General features: G+C 46.8%; 1 long non-coding RNA gene across 1 annotated transcript in view; it reads right to left on the bottom strand.

Moving 5' to 3' along the window:
- Positions 1 to 1044: 1044 nt before the first annotated feature.
- LOC138258756 (uncharacterized) overlaps positions 1045 to 25181 on the bottom strand; it is an 87006-nt gene continuing 62869 nt past the window's right edge. Inside the window, exons 2-3 of the long non-coding RNA XR_011198552.1 lie at positions 2363 to 2431; positions 1045 to 1067 (exon numbers count right to left, since the gene is read on the bottom strand). This is a non-coding gene — a long non-coding RNA (uncharacterized lncRNA). The remainder of the gene's footprint in view (positions 1068 to 2362; positions 2432 to 25181) is intronic.

Here is a 25181-nt window from a genome sequence, read left to right on the forward strand (position 1 = left end):
AATCTGCCTAAGCAAGGCCAACAGGTCTGGCTTGCATTTTGAGTATAGACTAAAACAATTAAAAAAGGCCTGCTGCAGTGGAACAAACAAAACAATAAATGATTATTTTCTCCACACAATGTATCCACAGGAAAATTAATTTAATGCATAATGGTTCAGTGTAGTTAGAAATGTAGAATAGTCCTACATGCATTATAATGCAAGTGCACCATAGGAAGTGGAATGATACACCAACCAGTCAATGGCAAGAGGTAAGAGAGAAATACTCCCCGGCTAGTGTATGATTTAAAGCATTGGCAGCAATAGGTCAGTAGACTGCTTGACTGCCAAGCCAGACCTAAAAAGGCACTATCATTATTGAAATTATAATCATTATAATGGGAAATATCTCTGTTAGTAAGATGCTACTAATATTACATCATTTGAAAGTTGCCCTAAGCAAGAGCAATAAACCAATAATTTCAATTTCTAATATTTGTAAGTGCATTGTTTCTATTTTCTTCCTCAAATGAGCTGGATTATTTTGATTACACAGTAATATCTTTGACAGAAGACGTTACAGAGGTTAATATTACATGAATGGCAGTAGCCTGCTTTGGACTGTTCAGTGGCGGCTGGTGACATTTGAAAGTGGTGGGGCGTAATAGTCTGGTTACGACTTTTATGTAGCGAGCAAGCTCAGTGTACAAACGTGGGGTCCGGGGTGGGTCCTCCAGCCCAAAAAAATAGAAATAAGATTGACAAGTGGTCCATTTGAAAGGAAATAAATTTAATGAGAAAGCAAGGTTTATAAAGCAGTGGGATTGTATAGTCTTGATATATTAAACACATATCTTACTGCATTAATACATTCACCATTTACTTTAATGTGCGAATTGTACACTGCAACAACTTCAGGCCCTTTAAAGTGTGTGTTTACCCACTCTCTTGCACTCCATGCGGCATCAACTTTGGAAGAATATGTTCCAGCCAGGCATCAGGAAGCACACACAACTGCTGGCTGCAACCAGTCATACAGAAATATGTGCAGGCAGGTCTTTAAGTGGGATGAAAAAAGTGGGGGCTCTCTGAAAGGGAAAATGCAAAATGAGATGTTACTACATCCAGAAATATAACACAACAATTGACATCACGTGAAGCCTGTCAGTACAGTTGGCTTTGTCAATGGTTGTTAGCTGTGGAAGATAAATGAGTAACAACAATGATTAGTTATAAATAATTAACATTGAAAATGTTTCAATTCTTAAATTGTGAGACTATGAATTAAATAAAGTTGAGGCCTGCGGAAGGAGTAGGGCCTTCAGTAATTTGTTCTTTAATGTTAGATGTGTTTGCCCTATTTCTCTTCACATCTCATCCATCTGCACATTTTCAACCTCCTCTCTCCTTTTCAGCACCCTCTTTTCACTCTCCCTGAATGCACTCCCTGCATCTCCCTCATTTTACCACCCCAAACATACATTGCACTCATTCACATATAAGCACTTTATTTCCTTTTGCTTTTGCCTTCTAAATATTATGACCTCTGTGCATCCTCTTCACACACATTTACACTAAGGGCCAGATGTATCAAGGTTTTTTGCGTTCGCAAACAGTGCGAATGCCCGTTTGCGAATGCAAAAAGCCAGTTCAGAATGTAAGAAAGACATTCTGAACGCAATTTTAAGCAATCGCTAAAATAGCGATTCCTTAAAATTGCGACCCTGTTTAGAGAGTCGAAAATTGCGACTCTCTAAATAAGAAATCGCAAATAAGGATTCCTTATATGCGATTTCTTAGCACATGTATGAAACCATTCTTAAATGCGATTTGGGCATTTAGGAATCGCTATTTATCACCAGGTTGAACCTGGTGCTAATAATGTGCAAAAATTTAAAAATGCATTTTAAATGCATTTTTAAAATGTACATGTAAAGCACACATGCCCTTTTGGCATGTGCGCACCTTACATGTCCCACAAAATAATTTTGGGGTGCAGCAGAGGGGGCCTAAGGCCCCCAGCACCCTGGGGTTTTGCATTTACAAAATTGCGATTTCTGGTTAAGAAATCGCAATTTTGGAAATGCAAAAAGTTTGCAGACATGGGCAAACAGGCCCATAGGTGCGAATGGGGCCGGTATCGCAATTTGCGATTCGGTAATAGCATTTGCGATTTTTAAGAAATCGCTATTACCAATTCGCAAATGTGATACATGCCATTTTGCGAGTCGGAAATAGCGATTTCTTAAAAATCGCTATTTCCGAATCGCAAAAGGCCTTCATGATAAATCTGGCCCTAAATGTCAAATGTAACTGGAAAACGTGACCATTGTTCTGTGTGCTTTGTGAAGATACCAACACACTGACAGGCACTTTGCTTTACCTTCAGCCTCAGCACCAGCTCTTTCAATGAAAGCCCCTCATAAACACCTGGCACGAATCAAAGTGTGCACTAGGGAAGACAGAAACAGATCATGATGAAACAGCTAACTCTCTTGGTGAAAGCAACATTAATTAAAACATGTGAAATAAGAGTAACTAAATCACTTTTTAATATTCATTGTTTGCATATCAATTCATGTTTTTGGCATTAATGCTAAGGGCATGATGATAGGGACAGTTTTCAGGCCATACAGCAGATACATGCCTTTACTGTAAGCACATATTTCTCCCTTTGTGCTTGATTCCAATATTTGGATCAGTTTTGCAAGGGAACAAGAACCATGCTCGTCTTTTGGATAAATGTCATGAGGGAATAAATGCAGCACCTCCACTTTTAAAGGAGCCAGCGATTTGCAGCCAGGGCCTGGGGCATCACAGTGGGGGAGGTTAGTGTGGCAAGGGGTCTCAGTACCATAAAGATACCATAAGATTAGCATCATAACACTTACCATTACCCAAGACAAGACACCAAGTTACTCATGCTTGCATCCACCTCTACTGCGTGAGGAATCGGGGAAAGAGTGGGCTCTATGTCAGTGAATGTTAGACGGCTGGGATGAAGAAGTTTCAGTGATAAAAGGTACACTTTTATTTGAGCTGCGGATTACATGTTTAATATGACATATCACGTCATTAGTCTGCAGAAGAAATAAAACAAGCATAACTAGCCATGATAAATTACTGGAACCATTACTGCCTTTGAGAGACGAAATCACCTACAGAGGCAGTGAAGGGAGAGGAGAGCAGAGAGAACAGATTTTTTTCTTATTGTCTGTAAAAAAGATAGAGCTCCAAATTACTTGTGTGCAGGGATGTCTTTGGATTATTTATGACTTGAGGTCTTCAGGTCACACTCCCAGAGAGCCCTGGATGGAGTTATTTATTGTATTTATTCAATTTCTCTGCCACAGACTGCTTGTAATGCAGGAAAAGGGGATTTTCTTTGCGCAATGCCACATTCTTTTAATATAATGTGACCTCTGGTACGTATAATATCGGAGTGACATGAAGTTTTCAGAAACCCGGGCTGAACAAAAAACGCTCCAGGCTGTTTACTATCAGGGCTTCTGGTGGAGGAGGAGTTAAGCCAGGGACGTCACTGCGTTCTGAGAAAAGTAAGGGCTTTGCGTGGGCAATTCCTGTCAGCCCTACTGTGCAGCTTTCAGCCACATACTGACGCAGGCGCAGTGTGGCTTTTCAAAGTGCACAACTTTCACTCGAAAAATGTTGTGCAGAAAATGTTTTACTTTCATCATGTAATTAAATATATGCTTCACTAGAGAGGCCAGAAAAGGCTAGGGGCGCAACCCCTTAGCCCTAGAACACCAGCCGTCCCTGGTACTAATGCCATAGAATTGTCATCATTGCATTTTAATTTAGTGATGGAATACAGCTATCCCCGAATGAAGAAATTCAAAAGATTTTTTTATGGATTAATGAGAGATCGCTGAAAGACACTATGTTAGTCTTGATTATATGTAATTGTGATGCGGCCCCTCGGGCATGGTCTCAGTGCATGCGGTTACCAGGCAGAACAAGAGCACGCCCGTGCAGCCGTACACGCCAAGAAATAATAACAGTGTGCGTGTAACTTGCTTATGCAGGCCGGGAAAATAATGGAGCCGGCGCTTCCCTGAACCCGACAACACGATAAGTAACAGAATGACATAAGCTGCACCATGCTTGAAGCATGTCCTCGATCCTCATTCAGCTTACTTGTGTATCACATCTACGACACACTGCATCCAACTTCCTTTCAAACATACACAACGAATGGGTGTACAGGAACCCTTTACAAGTCATAGGGGGTCATTCTGACCGCCGGGGCCAGGGTTGGCGGGAGCACCGCCAACAAGCTGGCGGTGCCCCGCAGGGCATTCTGACCGCGGCGGTTCAGCCGTGGTCAGAAAGGGAAAACCGGCGGTCTCCTGACGGTTTTCCGCTGCCCTGTAAAATCCTCCATGGCGGCGCAGCTCGCTGCGCCGCCATGGGGATTCTGACACCCCATACCGCCATCCTGTTCCTGGCGGCAGAGGATGGCGGTATGGGGTGTCTTGGGGCCCCTGGGGGCCCCTGCAGTGCCCATGCCAATTGCATGGGCACTGCAGGGGCCCCCGTAAGAGGGCCCCACTTTGTATTTCAGTGTCTGCTTTGCAGACACTGAAATACGCGACGGGTGCCACTGCACCCGTCGCACCTTCCCACTCCGCCGGCTCAATTCTGAGCCGGCTTCCTAGTGGGAAGGCTGTTTTGCACTGGGCTGGCGGGCGGCCTTTTGGCGGTCGCCCGCCAGCCCAGTGCAAAACCCAAAATACCCTCAGCGGTCTTGCGACCGCGGAGCGGTATTTTGGTGGGGGGAACTCTGACGGGCGGCCTCCGCCGCCCGCCAGGGTGAGAATCACCCCCATAGTGCTTTCAACCTTACCAGAGTTTTGAAATGCTACATAAACTCTAATTCTAAAATGCTACAAAATAGAATCAAGCTTAACAAACTTTGAAGAATAATTCATTAAGCAAACCCACGTGACCATTGGGTCACGTCCAAACAACACAACACAGAGGGGTCGACATCGCAACGCCCCTCTTAAACATTTATTACTGGTAGTGCTGCAGCGCCCGTGACATCACGGGCGCAACACTACACCCCTCCCAAAACACAAAACAAAAACCACACTTCAAAATGTATCAAAAACAAGAATGCAAAAACGTTCAGAGAAGATAATCTCGTAAACGAGACGAGGGACGGGGGTTCCGTCTCAACTCGTACAGCGCCTCCACAGTTCTCTTGGATGGCGACAAATCAGTGTTACCCCTGGCATCTGAGTTATTCTCAGGATCCGGGGACTCCAAACTGCCAGTCTCAGGAGCACCCATCGACTCTGAACCTCTCGCCAAATCATCATCCGAGACGTCATCGCTGTCAGACATGATGGGGTTGTCAATAACATCTACATCAGGGGTAGAGGGTGGTGACCAGAACCTTTTGAAATGAGAAATGTTCCAGGCAACTTGTTCTGTCCCTCTCTGTAAAACTATCAATGATCCTTGTAGCTGAGATACAATCCACGAGCAATCTTCATACGTTGCTCGGAACTTGCTGCCTGGAAATCTGTCTTTTAGGAGAACTATATCTCCTACTTGCAAGTCTGACAGGTGGGATCGCCGCCGAACACTGGCATGGTCATTGGAAGGCGTTCATTTGAAATACTCCTTGTTTCGGTCAAGTGTCTTTGGAGCCCAAGAGTCATGGTGGGGAATAACATCTGTGACCATCTGACCTATAGACAGGTGACTCGGGCCTCCCCAGTAGTAGAGTGTGGTGTTTGACGGTAGTCTCCGGGATTTCATGTTTCATAACAGCAATTCGTACTACTTTGTTTAGCATTCGCATAAACCTTTCCACTTTCCCGTTAGCTTGTGGCCATCTGGGCATTACTTTCCTGTGTTTAATTCCAAGAGACATAAGGTTTTCAGCAAACTCTTTCCCTTGCAATGGAGGACCATTATCTGTTCTCACTTCTTGTATCACTTCATGAGTTGCAATTATTTTTTCTAGTTTGGGTATCATGTCCTTCGCTGTTAAAGACTGTACCACCTCTACTTCAGGGTACCGAGAGAAACCATTAATTATTACCATCATGTGCTTTCCATCAGGAAGGCTCCCAAAATCAAGGCTGGCTGCAACCCACGGCTTTGTGGGTTGTTCTTTGGTTTCTACTGGGACCGGGACACTGGGTTCTCCTGTTACCTGACACCAGCGGCAGGAACGTACTAGCACCTCAACTTTTATGTCCATCATGGGAACCACACCTTAGTTCTCAGTTGACTCTTTGTCTTAACCATGCCTTGATGGCCAGCATGAGCTAGATGAACTGCCCTATCAGTCAAACATGAGGGAATCATCAGCTGATGTCCTCGAATGAGACATCCTTCATTACTGACAGTCAACTCTTGACGGACACGGTATAGAGCCTCCATAATGGTTTGTGCATCCGGTGTGAGGTTACACCACTGTTTCCGCATGGTGTGCCATGCCTGATTTTCCACTGCTCGGATAGCTCGGTGCAGGTTTTTGTCCTTAGCAGTGGCCTGTTGAATGGTCTTGACTGAGATGGGTCATGGTTGGGACCTTTCCACTATGCACCGCACATATTCTTCCGTGTCCTGTGCCTCACTTTTTTCAGAGGAGGATGCTGGCCTCGGGTGTCTGGATAGATAATCAGCTGGATTGTTTTGGCCAGGGCGATGCTCCACCGTGCAATTGTATTCTTGCAGTTGTAGCATCCACTTCTCGATGCGAGGCGGTAGCTTAGAAGCCATGCCGTTGAAAAGCGAGATCAGTGGCTTATGGTCAGTCGTTAAAGTAAATGGGTAGCCGTACATGTAAAGATGAAAATGCTTGCACCCCCAATGTATAGCAATGGCTTCTTGTTTGATCTGCGAATATCTTCGCTCCGTGTCTGTTAATGATCTGCTTGCATATGCCACTGGAGACTATTCGTCTCCTTGTAGTTTCTGGAGGAGTACAGCTCCTAGCCCTGTCCTTTCCTGGGATCAAAATATCGCAGGGTCGTGTCTGCTGACAAGGCATCTTTAATCGCCTGGAACGCCTCCTCATGGACTGGACCCCAGGACCACGACGTTAGGTCGCTGATGAACCTTCCGCAGTAGTTCACCATGCCCAGAAAACTGCGGACTTCAGTCACGTTGGTGGGCTGCGGAGCATTCTTGATATCTGTAACTTTGTCGGGATCCGGTGCAACTCCCTCCGAGAACACATAGCCGAAGAATTGCAATTTATACTTCAAGAATTCACACTTATCTCTGTTTGGAGTCAGACCAGACTCTTGGATGTGCTGAAGAACCCTTTTTAGGTGAGCATGGTGCTCTGGGATAGTTTTGGTATGAATCCAAATGTCATCACTTACATTGATTACTCCAGGTAAGTCTATCAGCAGCTCTCGAATCGTGTTCTGGATTACATGAATATTGTGTAAAGTATCTCTTTTAGAAGCCTTATTTAATTTACCTAAGACATATATGTGAGATTGGTGTCCTAAATACACCAAAGTTCCTCACTTTGGTGGGGTTGATTGCTGTGGCCCTGGCATTTAAAGCCATATGGCTGAAGGGTTCTAGTTTGTCCATTTGCCAAAGATTGTTATCTAAGTTTTAGTTCATATTTCAACATGATTCGGTTGTATCTTCAGTACATTGCTTGTAGGATTTGTGGTACAGGAATCAAGATGCAATTGATTTTCGAAATTCAAGATTTAGAATTATTTGTATGTTATTGGTGTTGCTGTAGCAGTTGTGATCAAATCAAGGGATGAGCTTAAGAAAAGTGCAAATGTAAACATTGAGCAGAAGTGAAGCAATGGTTGAGCTTTGGGGAAAACCATCCATGAATCAGAATGGTATGGAGACTAAAGGAAAAATTTAAATGATAAGAGATCTGTCAATGATTTAAGGTGGGGTCTCTAGGAAAGGAAAGATTTCTAAACCCCTATGTGCTCAAAACGCTGTAGGAGTTTGGGATAATGAACCATATCAAAAGTATTTGAAAGAGCAAGTAGTTGTACTGCAACCCCATTTTGAGTCATCTAGTTTTTTATTCACACATAGCTATTGGTGTTGCTTCATTACTCCAGCTAGGACAGAATCTAGTTTGTCAATCCAACAGCAGGATTGATTGTTAAAAGGGTACCAATGATTGATTGCGAAGAGATCTTTCATTGGGTTTGCCTAAATGTAGGCCATTGGCCATGGATCAATAGGAGGATCCGTAAGGTCCCAGGCACCCATTAAATACATTTTATGTAAGATTTTTGAGTTCACACGAAGAGGTTCCAGTCTCTAACAGGTAGTTAATGATGGCAGTGGTCATTACAGCATCTGAGTTTTCAAAGAGCATATCCCTAAATATATGTGCCTGACGTGGGACAGCTAATGGTCCTGCTGAGTGACAGGCTTTCTGGCATCGAGGAAGCCTTCATTGGTTAAGAGATTGAAGAATATCTCAACTTGAGTGTTTAATTAATGGTGGCAGGGAGGAGGTTAGATCTTACCCCTTTTTCATCTCTGGCTATATCCTCAGTTTTTTTGCTTGAGTTGCATATTGACTGGAAGTATTCTCAATGTATCATCATGACACTTCCTCAGCTTATGAATTGAATTGGTATGATTCACATTCACAATCTTGTGATTTCCTTATACCAATTTGGTGAATAGTGAATCAGTATTTATGAATCGCAAATAGTGAAAGTCACATTCAGGAACTGCTTAATGGCATCACATTGAGAAATGGCTTTTACACATGTTCTGTTCAATCCTCTATAACTCTGAGAAAGGCAGGCATTGTTCCAAGAAGGAAGTTAGAAGCTATTTAGGAGTGCCTCTTTGCATTTTTACAAACATCATTGCATGAGCCAAACAAAGAAACCGTAAATTTAGTGAAAAGGAGCTGGAGGTGCTGATGGAGGAATTTGTGGCTCACAGTGAGGCAAAAGCTCTTTTAATGTCCTGTAGTCACATAAAAAATAAAGTCTGGAAGACAATGCTAGAAAAAATAAATTCAGTAGGAATGACGCAGCACCAGTGGCGGCCGACACAAAATAAAAGTGGTGGGGCCAGTGGAGGGGGCATGGAGGGGGCACGGAGGCAGCGCAAGTTGAGCATGCGGGGTGGAGGGGCTCATGGGGAGCAGTTTAATAATAGTAATAATAATAATAATAATAATAATAATAATAATAATAATAATAAATAATAAAAAACACTTACGTGGTGCTGCCGGACAGCTCACGCTCCTCTGCTTCCTGGTCCCAAAGACTCCCAGTGCAATCCCTGCGCTGCTCTCATGCTATTACCAAGCATGAGAACAGCACAGGAATTGGCCTGAGCGGGCTGGTTTGTCGCTCTCTCAGGCACAGGGAATCTGTGCTGTTTCTCCAATCTGGCTGTCAAATACAGCCGGATTGGAGAAACCTAACTGCGCATGTCTGTTTGGCCGGCCTAGAATGGCCAGCCAAACAGACATGCATAGTTAAGTTCACTCACTCCCTTCTCCCTCCTCCCCATCCCATGGCCCAGCCCCCCCTCTCCCTGCACAGGCTGGCTCAGCCAGCAGCAGAAAAATAAAACAATAGTTAAATATTGTTTTATTTTTCTACTGCTGGCTCTGAGCCACTGCGCAGTACACAATTTTTTTCAGTGTGTGGCTATTTGCAAGAAGGGGGTATTTGAACTTATTTGTAGATGGTGGGCGTATTGCCATATTAAGCCCATCAACACAATCCATAGCATTGGGGAATTGGGCAATACGATACAAAAGTTTATTCTGTTGTAACTCCTCTTGTAAGCTAGGAAAAAATACATACTCATTAATCTTTGACAATATGTACTCAAAAATGTAACATAAAAGCGGAATAGGGCACTTTCTGAAACTCCCCCTGTTACAGCAATTACTCCCTGGTAACTTCCAGAAGATAAGAGGTGTAGGGAATAGAGTACATGAATATGCAGTGGGATTGCATTATTCTTCTTTAGTGGTCTTTCTTGAAGTGGTTTTAAATCGGCAATTAGCACTAAAATGACCAGATTACTAATCTATATTTCTTATAGGTCTACTCTTCCTGTCTCCAGCTCATCCTCTGCATAACAGCAATAAATCTCATCCTCCTCACTAACACATACAAAGCAGCCATTCTGAAAGAGCCTGGTGCATTTGGGGGCTGTTTATAAATGGTGCCCCTGATTACCACCTGATTCCGCTTGGTGGTAAATTGAACATGCAAAAATGACATTCTGTAACTAGTCACACTTTGCAACACTTCATACATACATACTTCATACATACATAGCTCCCCCCCCCCAGCAGCGCCTTGAGACCCTACCGGGTGAGTAGTGGGCTCTATAAATCCCTGATTGATTGATACATATAAATAGGTGTTTGCTATTATGAAATATCTAATAACAGTTTACAAATTTGAAGTCCCTAAGTTACCAATTTGGTATTTGGTTGCTTCGGAAAACAAAGTAACAAAATAGACTTCTGTACACAGTGAAACCATATTTTAATGCTTGACACCAAGTTTTGATTGATTACCAAATCTCTAAACTTTCGTACATCTGGCCCTTAATCTCTTAAATTACATTAAAGATATTGCAATTAGTCAATATTCAACATGTGCGTTTAACCTTACCATGCTCAATCAGTTTTATGTTGGAAGCCAAGGAATAGACGGAAGGAGTCCTACTTTTGCAATGGCCTACAAGGGAAAGACTCTATCACCATGTTGAATGTGGTTTGCTTCAACCATGTAGGCCTGATTTCAAATTTCGCCAATGGCCTGCTCTGCTACAAATGTGACAGATATCCTGTTTACTGCAAGCGTCAAAGTATTTAATGCACTTGCAATAAGGAGGATGGGATATCAGTCATGTTGGTGACGCAATAACCTGTCCACCAATCTGTAAATCTAGGCCTTAGTTTCTTATATTCTTATATTTTTACATATTTTGTATTTTCAAAATGGATCCCTGTTGCAGACAGGATGCATCAAACTACTTAGGATGTTAAAAAGTGGAACTGTATTCTGTCTCCTACCTCACTGTAGGTGCAAATAGATTTTTTATAGACTCGAATCAAACGCGCAAATGTGTTCTCCTTATTAAACATCTACGGCAGCCCCTCTAAGACATACATTAGAGCTCAGAATCATAAAAGTAGTCATTTTTTGCTTACAATTCTATGTCAGGACCGGAGGCTCGGATTATGCTGTCTCTTTCTTTTACTGAACTTTCACAGCAGCCAGTAACAATACAATAAAGAAAAAACTACATTTCCCATAAGTACATGTTTCCGTCACATGTTCCAATCACATATCGTGACCTATTACAATAAGAACTCTGACCCCCAAAGTCATATCCTCTTTCTTTGCTGCTTCGCAGCAGATAAGTGACATTTTATCTTTTCTCGTGTATTTTATGAGTGTAACTGATATTTGGTGTTATAGTTTAAAAAAAGACCTAGAGTCGCGATTTCGCACGCTTTATTTGCTTTGTATTTGTTAATGCCCGTTTGTTGATTTTTCTGTGGAGCGGGAAGACAGTCTGTCTTCATTTTCAATTACATTTTGACCGACGTGCACGTTTTACGAGCCGATCCAGTCCTCTGTAGTTTCTACTCCGGATCGGCTTGTGGATCTAGCGCGCTGGGGCAATTTAATTTGAAAGTGCCTTGCAGGCTGTGAAAGTGTGTCCCTGACGCCCAGACAGTGTACTGCTGGGTTGTAAAATAATATTAGGCTCTGCCTAGAGTGAATTACAGGCAGCTCCCTCCACTCTCTATTTAAGGGCTTGAATTTTGGTAATTGCCTTGCCTGTGAGGGATTTTTTCACTTCCCCTTTTATATTTGATACTGTAATTTTGATTGCAATGGAGTGATCAGGATGCAGGGTACTACCCTGAAGATACTGACAATCAACTGGAGGTTAATTTAGTTGAGGCACTCGACACTAGAGTGCAACAGTCAGTAAATGATCCCTTGGTGAGAGCGTTAGGCCCCTTTTCAGGGCAATTGCTGGAATATGCTCCCTCTCAAGGCTGGGTGCCGGATTTGTCCCCTACTATCCCTGAAGGGATCAACCCTCAAGTTACCTCCAAAGCTAAGGCTAAAACTAAGAATCTTGCAAATGAAGATCCCTCTGAGGATATACATGCAGAGGTTTTTGCAAAACTGCGCAAGAAGCATATTGCTGAGCATAATTACAGCACTTTGAATAATTCCTCCTCTTCAGGAGGCTCTTCTGATCAGGATTCTGATGACCTGACCGCGCCAATCCCCAGCAAGAAGGCAAAAAAGCATTCCACTTCTCTACTGTTAGATTTCGACCCCTCTGAAATCGTTCACCCTAGATCCTCTAACTGACTTCCATCCACAGAAGTGGCGCAGTATGTACACGATAACCTTAGGAAAAGTTATGATAAGGAAGTTCGTACTCGCCTCAAGACTGAATGCCCCAGACCTGATTTAGAAAATAATGTAGCTGATACTCCAGAGATTGATCCGACCATGGTTACCTTTCTGAAAAAGTTTTCCAAAGACCCTAAAAAGGGTTTAGATAGATCATGGCGTTCATGCCAGGATAAGCTGCTAGACATGTCAGGCCCTCTGACTAAAATTCTGGATTTAGCGGCAGAGTCAAAAGAATCAGGTATACCAGTGGATACAGATGTCTTACTAGGTTGGGCTCAACGTGCAGTATGCCAATTAGGCAATACCAACTGTGCTAGAAAATCTATACTCATGCACATGGATCCAAAGCTGGTGGATCTAGCAGTATCTGAGGCAGGCCCAGTTGCGGAGGGCCTCCTTTTTGGATCTTCTTTTACTAAAGAACTAGCAACAATTTGTTCCACCTTTTCCACCCTCGACAAAGCACAGTTGTCCCTTAAAAAAGTTTTTAGACGAGGCCTTTTTGTCAGGACCGGATGTTATGGTAGACGAATGTCCGGCCGGGGCTCCTTTGCCAGTCCCCAAAATTATTATCCGAGAGGACGAGGTAGCTGGTCAGGTGACCAATCGGATGTCACCTTCTACCCCACTCGGACCAGACGTGTAGACCTAGATTCCGCAGACGACATCGCAGAGGTCAACAAGGAGCGATCCAGGACGCATCCTATGCTGGTAAGGCTCATTCATCCTTCTCAGGTTATTCTTGGGGGAAGAGTGGGTCGGTGTGCGCAGAATTGGAGAAAGGTTTCCGGGAATCCTTGGGTGCTTCAGACGGTGTCAGGATTTCATCTGGAGTTTATCAGCACTCCACGCCAATTGGCCCCTCCTCTGCAAATGAATTTTTCCCTAGAAAGTCAGAAATGTATAGATACAGAGGTGCAAGCGCTATTAGAGAAAGGTGCGGTAATTTTTTCAACCCCTCACCCAGATGGATTTTGCAACCCCATTTTTGTCGTAGACAAAAAAGGAGGAGGCCATCGACTGGTTTTGAACTTGAAAGACTTTAATTCTTGGATTGTGTACAGACACTTCAAGATGGAGGGGATTCACATGCTAAGAGATATCTTAATAGAAGGAAACTGGATGGTAAGATTGGATCTGAAGGACGCTTACCTTTCAATTCCAATTTTTCCACCACACAGGAGATTCCTCCAGTTCCAATGGAAGGCTCAATGTTTGGAGCTCACAGCTCTCCCTTTCGGCCTCTCCTCAGCACCATGGTGCTTCACGAAGTTGTTGAGACCGGTAGTGGAGTATTTGAGAACCAAAAGGGTTCGCTTGATTATTTACCTGGATGACATCCTATTGATGGCCCAGGAACCAGCAACTTTACAGACCCATTTGAATTGGACAATCAATCTCTTACAGGAATTGGGTTTCCTTATCAATGCGCAGAAGTCATTGTTGAATCTAACTCAAGTAATAGAGTTCTTGGGCTTCAAGATCGATTCGATCCAAGCTCAGCTGATTCTTCCCTCATTAAAGATTCGCAATATAAAGAGGGAATTGAGGTCAGTCCTAGCCAGGCCGACTATCTCTTTAAGAAGCATTGCTCGATTGGTGGGACTGTTGGCTTCATCCATTCAAGCAATCTTCCCAGCTCCACTACACTATCGGGCTCTGCAAAGATTGAAAATCAAATATCTGAGGCAAGGTTGAAGTTACTCAACCTTGATCCCGTTGTCCAGGGTCTCTTCACATAAATTGTTTAGACCTTCTAGCAGGATCGTTTGCGATAAAGAGCTTATCCCCCCTCAAGACAGATTGTTGCATCCTGCTAAGGATGGACAATATATCAGCAGTGGAGTCTGTCAACAAGTTAGGGGGAACGAGATCCAGAGTTCTAGCGGAGATAGCCAAGGAGTTCTGGCATTTTTGTTTGAACCACAGATTAGTAATTGTAGCGGAGTATTTACCGGGAGCTCAGAACGCTTTTGCGGACTGGAACTCCAGGTATCTGACGGATACCAGCGATTGGAGGTTAGATCCTATTATCTTTCAACAGATAATGCGGGAATGGGGTCCTTGCGAGGTGGATCTTTTTGCCTCTCGCCTCAATACCCAGATTCCGAGATTCTTCAGCTGGAGGCCTGACCCTCTGGCCTCAGCGACGGATGCATTTATACAGGATTGGTCCCCATTTCGGGGATATGCCTTTCCTCTATTTGTATTGATTCCCAGGGTTCTGTCTCAGATTCAGAGACAGAAGGCAGACTTAATCCTGGTGACTCCTGTTTGGAGATCTCAGCCCTGGTTCCCCATTGCGCTCCAGTTAGCGTGTGCTCTGCCGTTACTCATCCCTCCTCGTCAGGACCTATTGTTGAGTCCGGAGGGCCTTCAACATCCTCTGATCTCATCGAGGACTCCTGCGTTGATGGCATGGATGGTTTCAGGAAAAATTGGGAAACCCCAGGCATTTCGCAACAAGCTAAAAACTTTATCAAGCAAGCCTGGGCTTCTAGCACCCACAAGAGATTTGCTTCTGCTTGGCGCAGATGGACTAGTTGGTGTAATGGAAGGAATATCAATCCCTTGGAGTCAAGTGTTGATTTGATAATTAATTTCTTAGCTGAGATAGCCTCCTCAGGTCTAGCCTATAGGACCGTTAATAATTTCAGGTCAGCTATATCGGCCGGACAGAGGCCTATTGACGGTAAACCAGTTGGCGAACATCCACTGGTCTGTAAATTATTGAGAGGTATACGTTTTTCTAATCCACCTCAAGCCAAATATACCACATTATGGGACGTAAACATTGTATTAAAATGTATTGATTCCTGGCCTAGTAATACGTTTTTGTCACGTAAACAGCTCTCAGCGAAGTTGACTATGTTACTTTGTTTGATTTCTTGTAAACGGGTTTCGGATGTCAAAGCCCTGGATTTATCTGGTAGAGTATATTCTCCTGAGGGTGTTACTTTTTCCATTTCTAAAAGGACCAAAACTAATTGCAGGTCAGTATCCTATCGCTGGTATCCGGATAATTCAAAGTTATGTGTGGTACAATGTTTGAAAGACTATGAGTCGGCCACTGAGGAGTTCAGACAAAATATGAATGGCCAGCTATTAATTTCTTTACAGAACCCCTTTAAACCAGTCGCTTCAGCCACTCTGTCGCGATGGGTTAAATGGCTCATGAGTGAAGCAGGGATTAATACCGATCAGTTTGGAGCTCATTCGGTGAGAGGAGCACTGGCTTCCAAATCCTTTGGTTTAGGCTCTAGTTTGCAAAATATTATGAAGACAGCCGATTGGTCTTCTGAAGGTACTTTTCGTAAGTTTTATTTTAAACCTGTGGTTGATGTTGCCTCTATTGTTATTAATCAGCTTTAAACTAGCATAATCCGAGCCTCCGGTCCTGACATAGAATGAAAAATGTTCTAGCTTACGCGTCAAGAATTTTCAATTCTATTAAGGACACGGAGGCGAGGATTATTCCACCCATATGGTTATTGGAGGTTATATTCAAATGTATATTTTATATAAAAGAATTATGGCCTCCCTTTAATTAGATAGAGAAATGTTTAAAGAATTGATTCTGGAAAGATTTGTCAATGGGAGGTATTATTATACTGTATATTCTTGTTTTTTCTAGAATCTGATCAGAAGAATTCTTGAGATCCTTTCATATGTCGGTGAGAAAATCTATTCGATTTCTTCTTCATCGTAAGATGCATCGTTGGCTTGTTGCCAGAGTGGATTGAGTCTAAGTCTCTAGAGCAAGAGAGAAGTTTTGTATTCTTCATATTCGGAGGAAGTTTGTTTCAAATGGTTGCAGGATTATCTTTTGGACAAAGAAAGAGGATATGACGTTGGGGGTCAGAGTTCTTTTTGTAATAGGTCACGATATGTGATTGGAACATGTGACAGGAAACATGTACTTATGGGAAATGTCGTTTTTTCTTTACTGTATTGTTCTTGAAAGTTCGGTAAAAGAATGAGACAGCATAATCCTCGCCTCCGTGTCCCTAATAGAATTGAAAATTCTTGACGCGTAAGCTAGAACATTTTTCATTCATTTTGAGATTCAGAAACGGCCCTAGTGTTAAATTGTATCACATGTAGCAAAGTTTGAGCGTAGAATTACCCACAATAGGTTTTCAGAATAGATGTTTATAAATTATTTGACCATCCATTTTGATTGATTAGGTACAAATAGCATGGACATTATTTAGGGGTCAAGGGTTACAGTTGCCACCCCTGGCTTGCCCCCTTGCGACCCCTGACACTGCTTTTGTGACCCCTGATCTCAGAGGTGGCAAAATTAGTTCCAAGAAGAGAGGTAGTGAATGAGCTTCCGGCTGCACCTTGGTTTTCTGCCCGTTTGTATTACACTAATAGTGAATGGTAGTGTCATCCAACCAGTGGAGCAACAGGAGCAGGAACGATACCCTCAGTGGCAGATGTAAGTAAAAAAAGTTTTTGAATGTATCTGGTGTGTGTGCTTGTGGGTGAGATTGTGTTTGTGTGCAAGTGAATGTGTGTGGTTGTGAGTGTGTCTGTATGTGTGAGTTTGTGTATGTGATTGAAAGTGGCAGTCAGTGACAAGTAGTGAGTGAGAATAAGTGAGATCAAATGTCAGTGCGTATGACTGAGTCAGGAGGAGTGAATGAGGATGCATTAAATAAGTGTGAGTGCGCATGACAGAGAAAGTATAAGTGAGAGAGTGAATGTGAACGAGACTGAGTGTGAATGAAGGAGAGAAAATGTGTGAGTGAGAGTGTGCGACAATAAGTGAGCGTGAGTGAGACTTACGGAGTGATTGTGAGGGTGTATGGGTAAGTATGATTGAGTCCGAGTAAGAATGAGTGAGAGGGTATGTTAGAACAAGTGCAAGGTAGTGAGTGAGAGTAAATGAGCGCAAATGAGAAGGAATAAAGGAATTTAAGTGAGAATGAATGTGTGAGTGAATTTAAAGTGAACGTAAGTGAGAATGTGGTGTTATGCTTGCTAGTCTGTCACTTGCCCAGGCATGCTGAAGGTAATTTTTAGCTTATATTGCACCCATGAGAAAATACCGCTTCTGTTATACTGGAGGCAATTGTTAGCATGACAGGCATGTGTGAAAAATACTGGTACTAGAATGCTGGAGATAATTCTTGGCACAATGGGCACCCATGGAAAAATACTGGCATTGGCACACTTGAGGATACTGTTAACCAGTGGGCACCCATGGCACAATTGTGGCACTAGGTCAATGGACATACTTCATGGCATAAGCAAACAAACCCATGACACATGAGAGGTGGAAACCATGAGAAAATACTGGCCCTGACATCCTTGTGGTAATTTAGCATTACAGTTACACAAGGTATATGAAGGCATTCATTGCAAAATTCTGGCATTATGATATTGTAGTTAATTTTTGGCATGAGGAGCACCCATGACAAGTGAGGGGCACCCCTAACAAATGCTGGCTCTGACACAAGGGAGGTGAATTTTAACATAACCAGACATCCATAGCACATTTTGAAAAGAATAGGATGAACTCATCAAGAGCGTTAGGTTTCACTGTCTTGACACACCAAAAAGACTTGGATATGAATGAATGGCATTTCAGAGCCTAGGGCATTTTAACAAAATGTATGTGGAAGTTGTGCCTTTTCACACAATATTTATCTCCATTTTTATAAAAAATATTATCGGTGGGGATCGTCCCTGAGCCCACCTAGAAGAGGGTTGACTCCCAACAACAGACTAGGGTGGTCATTCCAACCCTGGCGGTCAGTGTTAAAGCGGCGGGCAAACCGCAAACAGGCTGGCGGGAAACAAAATGAAATTCCGACCCTGGCGGAAACCGCCAACAGCGACCACCACATCAACACACCGCCCGCCACGGCGGTACAAACAAACAGCGCGGCTGTCACCGGCAACAGACAGGCGGGAGACAATGTACCGCCCACTGTATCACAACCTACCAATCCGCCACCTTTTCCGGGGCGGTAGCCCCGCCGATAAAAACACGACAGAAACAGCCATTTCAAAGGGAAAACGCTCACCTCCATACAGCCCACGAGGAATCAGGACAGCATGGAACCCGAACTCCACATACTCCCAGCGATAGTGTTCCTGCTCCTCTACCAGGAGCACGAACGCCGGCGCAGAAGACAACGGTGAGTACTGCACCTATGACACAGGGGAGGGGGGAGGGGAAATTATTACGGGTACACACATACGCGACACACCCACCCTCACCCACTACAACACACACATCAATGCATAGCAACACATCAGAGTGACACCCCCCAAACCCCCCGGAAGAAAGCAAATACAAAAGGAAATGATTCTAAACATTGGAATATATTGTATTACTGCCCAAAAAATATGTATACACATCAAAAACTCTTATATACATAAATGTACAAGTCCAAGCATTGTAGCAGGCATTGTTCGTGGACCACTGGGCCCAAATCACATGGGCAAAGCCCACACAGGATACCTGACTCCAACGGAGAGAACACTGCAGGGGCATCAGATAGCAAAACTACAGGCACCTCAGGGGGAAGGGAAGGGGGGGCACCTCAGCCAGATGAGTGAACAACGCCAGATCCACAAGGGGCCTCCATGCCCACTGTTCAATCCTGGGGAGTGCAAAGCCACAGTCTCACAAGTCCAGACAGTGGGTGGGCTGCCCACTGTTACATCCTGGGGAGTGCAAAGCCACAGTCTCACAAGTCCAGACAGTGGGTGGGCTGCCCACTGTTACATCCTGGGGAGTGCAAAGCCACATTCTCACAAGTGGATAACAGTCTCCACTGGTTCTGGAGGGGGCCTGGTGCCCAGAGTGCTTCGTGCAGCCCTGCCCGACACAGATGCGGGCCAGCCCCTGCCGCTCATGGGCCAGCGGTACTTGAGACGGCGGTGCCCAGTTCAGCGGTGCTTGAGATGAAGGGCCCAGTTCAGCGGTGCTTGAGATGAAGGGCCCAGTGCAGCGGTGCTTGAGACGCCGGTGCCCAGTTCAGCGGTGCTTGAGATGAAGGGCCCAGTTCAGCGGTGCTTGAGATGAAGGGCCCAGTTCAGCAGTACTTGAGACGGCGGTGCCCAGTGCAGCGGTGCTTGAGACGGCGGTGCCCAGTTCAGCGGTGCTTGAGATGAAGGGCCCAGTTCAGCGGTGCTTGAGATGAAGGGCCCAGTTCAGCGGTGCTTGAGATGAAGGGCCCAGTTCAGCGGTACTTGAGATGAAGGGCCCAGTGCAGCGGTGCTTGAGATGAAGGGCCCAGTGCAGCGGTGCTTGAGATGAAGGGCCCAGTTCAGCGGTACTTGAGACGGCGGTGCCCAGTTCAGCGGTGCTTGAGATGAACGGCCCAGTTCAGCGGTGCTTGAGATGAAGGGCCCAGTTCAGCGGTACTTGAGACGGCGGTGCCCAGTTCAGCGGTGCTTGAGATGAAGGGCCCAGTTCAGCGGTACTTGAGACGGCGGTGCCCAGTTCAGCGGTGCTTGAGATGAAGGGACCAGTGCAGCGGTGCTTGAGAAGGCGGTGCCCAGTTCAGCGGTGCTTGAGATGAAGGGCCCAGTGCAGCGGTACTTGAGACGGCGGTGCCCAGTTCAGCGGTGCTTGAGATGAAGGGCCCAGTGCAGCGGATCCGGCCATGGCGGGGAGGTCATTTGCCACCTGTCCTGTGGCTGGCGGGGCCCTCCTGCCCATCTGTCCTACGGCTGGCGGGGCCCTCCTGGGCAGCTGTGCCGGGCCTGTTGGTGGCCTCCTGCCAACCTGGGATGGGGCTGGCGGGGCCCTACTGGCCAGCTGGGCTGATGGCGGTGTTGTCGGGCGTGCTGCCCTTCCCAGCCTTCCCTGATCGCCTGTGGCCCTTCCCCACCTTGGGCGGTGTGCCAGCTGTCTCCACACTTCCTGCCGGAGCCATGGTAGGAGTTTTAGTCCCTGGTGTTTTCACCCTCGCGCGCCGGCCACTGCCTATCTTGGGATGTTTCTCCGGGGGTGGGCTGCCCGTGCCTTGGCTTCGTACCGAACTGGCTGCCCTGGAGGGTGGGGCACTCCACAGTCCATGGCAGACTGTGATGACAGGGGCCGGTTTTGTCGTGGCTGAGGTGCTGACTGTAGTCCTATGACATGGATGGGGTGGGGGAGTTGGGGGAAAGAGGTTGAGTTTGGACAGGAAAAGCTTTTTAGGAGCAGTGGGATGGGTAGGTGTAGTGGGTATGGGAGTGGAGGAAGAGGTTGTGGTTGTAGGAGTTGTAAGTTTGGTGTCTTTGGGTGCAGGTGCTTGGGCTGGAGGCTGTCGTGAGGTGGATGGCTGTTGGGTGGGTGGCTGTCTGTGTTTGTGGATCTTGGAAGAGGGGGTCACAGACACACTGGGAGAGGACACAGGGGACGTGTAAATGGCAGTGGGGGTGGTGACTGCACGTGTGCGGGGGGTTTTGGTGTGTGTGCTGCTGAGGGACGTAGTGGCTGAAGATGTTGTGCATGCAGGTGTGAGTGGAGACGTGACAGGGAGGGAGGAGGAGGGAGACGAGGAGGAGGGGGACACAGTGGAGGCAGTGGGTGTTGGTATGTCTGTATGTGGATGTTGCTTGGGTGAATGCCTGTGTGATGTGTGGTGCTTATGTTTGCCTGAGCTTCCCTTGGGTGTTGAGGTGTGTGCAGGCTGGTCTGATGGTGTCCCTGGGATAGGCAGAGGTACAGGTGATAGGGTATGGGTGGAGGAAGTTAGAGGGGGGAGGCTAGAGACAGGGACAATGGCTGCCATCAGTGCTGAGGCCAGAGTCTGGAACGATCGCTGAAGGGCAGCCTGACCAGAATGAATGCCCTCCAGGTATGCATCACTCTGGTGCACCTCCCTTTCTACACCCTGGATGGCATTCAAAATGGTAGACTGCCCAACAGTGAGCGTCCTCAGGAGGTCAATGACCTCCTCACTGAGGGCAGCAGGGGTGACTGGGGCAGGGCCCCACCTTCCTGGGTGAGCAGGCACGGGGCAAACGCTTAGGGGCTGCTGGGAGGGCGGTGCTGGTGCAGTGGGTGGCGGCTGTACCTGTTGTTGCGGGGGGCACAGATGTTGCCTCCACCACAAGGGAGCTTGCTTCAGAGGATGAGTCGGTGTCACTGATGTCTGCCCGAGTCCCCGCTGTGGAGCTCCCCTCGCCCTCTGTCCCACTGGTGAATTCGGAGTCCGTTGCATGGCCCTCCATGGCCATGAGGGATGCAGCTCCCTTGTGCTCTGATGCCACATCTCCTCCGCCTGATGATGCTAATGCACACATGAACAGGAAGACCACAAAAAAGGGGGGGGGGGGAAATAAAGACATGTTGAGTGCATGCATTGGCGACACCGTTGGTGGACAGGACAGACACAGAAGCCCCCTGCACTAAGCCGCGCACTTGGGGTCGACTATTCAATCCGTGGGACATGGCCTACAAGCCTATGGGCGACATCTGCACACATAGATGACACAGGGCCATGAATAGCTGTACTAGGCAACCTACAGAGGTGGGGGGCGGGGGCACAGGGCCATGCCTTACGGAGGGGCCTAGCCTACAGAAATCGCCCTGGCCTAGGGATACCCACAGCCCTCCTCCCCCACCCAGACACCTCCACTGCGCGCAAAGTCAACAGAATGAGAGTGTACTCACCCCCTTGTGTCTGCTGTGATGTCCTCACGCGCCCATCCAAATTGGGGTAGGCCATCGCCAGGATCCGGGACATCAGGGGGGTCAAAGTCCGACTGGCACCCCTCCCACGTTGGGAGGCCATCCCCAGCTGAGCCTCCGCCGTCTTCCTGCTCCAGCGGCAGATGTCCTCCCATCTCTTCCGGCAGTGGGTGCCCCGTCTGTGGTGGACCCCCAGGGTCCGGACGTCCTTGGCGATGGCACGCCAAATATCGATCTTCTGGTGGGCGCTGACCTATGTGAAATGTACAAGGGGAGAAAAATAGTCATCACCTTCTGCATATTCAATGCGAGTGGCCCCCCCATCCCTACTCTTGCCATGTGGCACATGCTCTCACCGTCGTTTGATGCATGCCTCAATCGCTCCCCTCCCCACCATCTTTCATCCACCCCGCTCATCACAGGCATTGCCCATAAAGCATGCTCCCTCAGTACTAACCTGTTGGTCTGGAGGACCGTAGAGTAGCGCGTACTGGGGGAGGACCCCATCCACAAGTTTCTCCAACTCCTGAGCTGTGAAGGCAGGGGCCCTTTCCCCAGTCGCATGAGCCATTGTCTCTTCCAGACCGAGGTCACAGCAGCACTTGCAGTGTAGGTCCTCTCCTGTCGAAGATCAGGTATCGAGTGATTAAGCAGATAGAAAATGGCGGTCACGGCCGCAGCGGTGCGTACCGCGACCGCCGGCGCACATCGTCATTGGCTCATGAGACCCATAGGGTTCAATGTTAACCAATGCTGCTTTGCGCCGCGGTCTTCGACCGCCTACCGCCACGGTGTGCCATGCCAGTACATTTACCTCACATCCCATTGTCGCACTTCACAGGTCAGGCAGCCGCCATTTCAGGGGCCCACATGGCTTACTTTTTACTGCGTCACACATACCTAGGCCTTGCATCAACACTCATACAAAGCATTCAATGGAGTGAGAATCGTGTTATGTGCAAGTTGTGGTTACGTACCTGTGGGTTGATTGACTCTGTGCTCGCTGTTGTCCTTCATAGGCACCGTCTGCTGGGACATGCGAGGAGATGGCGGAATCTTCCTGTGTACAGACCGCTGGTGGACCTGTCGACAAAGGAGGAAAGACATGTCATACTGACATACAGGCTTGACCGAGCCACTATTCATGAACTGTGTGCCCAGCTTGAGCCAGACCTGATGTCACCAATCCGCCAACCCACAGGGATCCCCCCTCTAGTGCAGGTGCTGTCAGTGCTCCATTTCCTTGCAAGTGGGTCATTTCAAACAACAGTGGCCAAAGCATCAGGGATGTCCCAACCTATGTTTTCCAAGGTGTTGTCCAGAGTGTTGTCTGCCCTGCTGAACCACATGCGCAGCTACATCGTTTTCCCTGAGGTGGGGGATTTACCTACAGTGAAGGGTGATTTCTATGCCCTTGGACATATCCCCAACATCATAGGTGCCATTGATGGGACCCATGTGGCTTTGGTTCCCCCCCACAGGAGTGAACAGGTGTACAGAAACAGGAAGAGTTATTATTCGATGAATGTGCAGATAGTATGTTTGGCAGAACAGTACATCTCCCATGTTAATGCCAAGTTCCCTGGCTCAGTGCATGACGCGTACATCATGCGGAATAGCAGCATCCCTTACGTGATGGCTCAACTCCAGAGGCACCGTGTGTGGCTAATTGGTGACTCTGGTTACCCCAACCTGTCATGGCTACTGACCCCAGTGAGGAATCCCAGGACAAGGGCAGAGGAACGCCACAATGAGGCCCATGGGAGAACTAGGAGGGTGATCGAGCGGACCTTTGGGCTCCTGAAGGCCAGGTTCAGGTGCCTCCATATGACAGGTGGATCCCTATTCTACTTACCAAAGAAGGTGTGTCAGATCATCGTGGCCTGCTGTATGCTTCACAACCTGGCTTTGCGACGACAGGTGCCTTTTCTGCAGGAGGATGGTCCAGATGGTGGTGTTGTAGCAGCTGTGGAGCCTGTGGAGAGTGAAGACGAGGAAGCCGAAGAAGACGACATAGACAACAGGAACACAGTAATACAGCAGTATTTCCAATGACACACAGGTAAGAATACACACCAGCATATTACATATACTTAAACACTACTACCTCTCTACTGTCTGTCCTTTTCCCCCAGTGTATGGTAACTGAGTTGTGACTTTCCCTTCCGATTTCAGAGATGTGGGCCCCACTGCGTGACATCTGCTTTGTTTCCCCATGAACTGCAGCTGTGTGACATTGGTATGTTGGCATCACAATGTAAATAAGCATTTTGGCACGTTAATGTCTAATACATTTGTTCTAAATCACAGCCAGACTCATGATTGTTTTGTGGAATAACTGTGTTTATTACAGTGCCCTATATTGGTGGGTGGTTGCAAATCGGTGAGGGGTGATGGTGGAGGATTGTCCATGGCAGAGTCCAGACTATTTGTATCACAGGTGCATTGTCCAAATGCCTGTGGAAAGTGGAGCAGGGGCAGTTTAAGGATGGACAGGGTGACAATGTGGGACAGTGGGATGACAATCAGGGAGGTATCCTTTCCTGGCGGGGGTCTTGGCATCTTACTCTGTCTTCTTTCTGGATCTCAGGGCCCGCTTGCGGGTGGTTCTCCTTCTGCAGGGGGTGGGGTGCTGGTGGCCTGTTGGTCCTGTGGCGGGGCCTCCTGTCCACTAGCGCCGGCAGAGGTGGTAGGCAGTTCTTGGTCCATGCTAGTGTCAGGGGCCCCTTGTGGTGCCACAGTGTCCCGCAATGTGGTGACTACCAGATTCAGAGCCCCTACAATGGTGCCCAGGGCGGAACTGATGGTTCGTAGTTCCTCCCTGAACCCCAAATACTGTTCCTCCTGCAGGAGCTGGATCTCCTGAAACCTGGCCAGTACCGTTGCCATCGTCTCCTGGGAATGATGGTAGGCTCCCATGATGGAGGAGAGGGACTCGTGGAGAGTGGGTTCCCTGGGCCTGTCCCCCCCGTCGCACTGCAGCCCTCCCAGTTCCCCTGTTTCCCTGGGCCTCTGTCCCCTGGACCGTGTGCCCACTACCACTGCCCCCAGGTCCCTGTTGGTGTTGGGGTGGTGGGTTAACCTGGGTGCCCTGTAGTGGTGGACAAACCGCTGATTGACATGTCCTGGGGACAGAG

The sequence above is a fragment of the Pleurodeles waltl genome, chromosome 9, assembly GCF_031143425.1.
Source record: "Pleurodeles waltl isolate 20211129_DDA chromosome 9, aPleWal1.hap1.20221129, whole genome shotgun sequence".
In the NCBI taxonomy this organism is placed as follows: Eukaryota; Metazoa; Chordata; class Amphibia; order Caudata; family Salamandridae; genus Pleurodeles; species Pleurodeles waltl.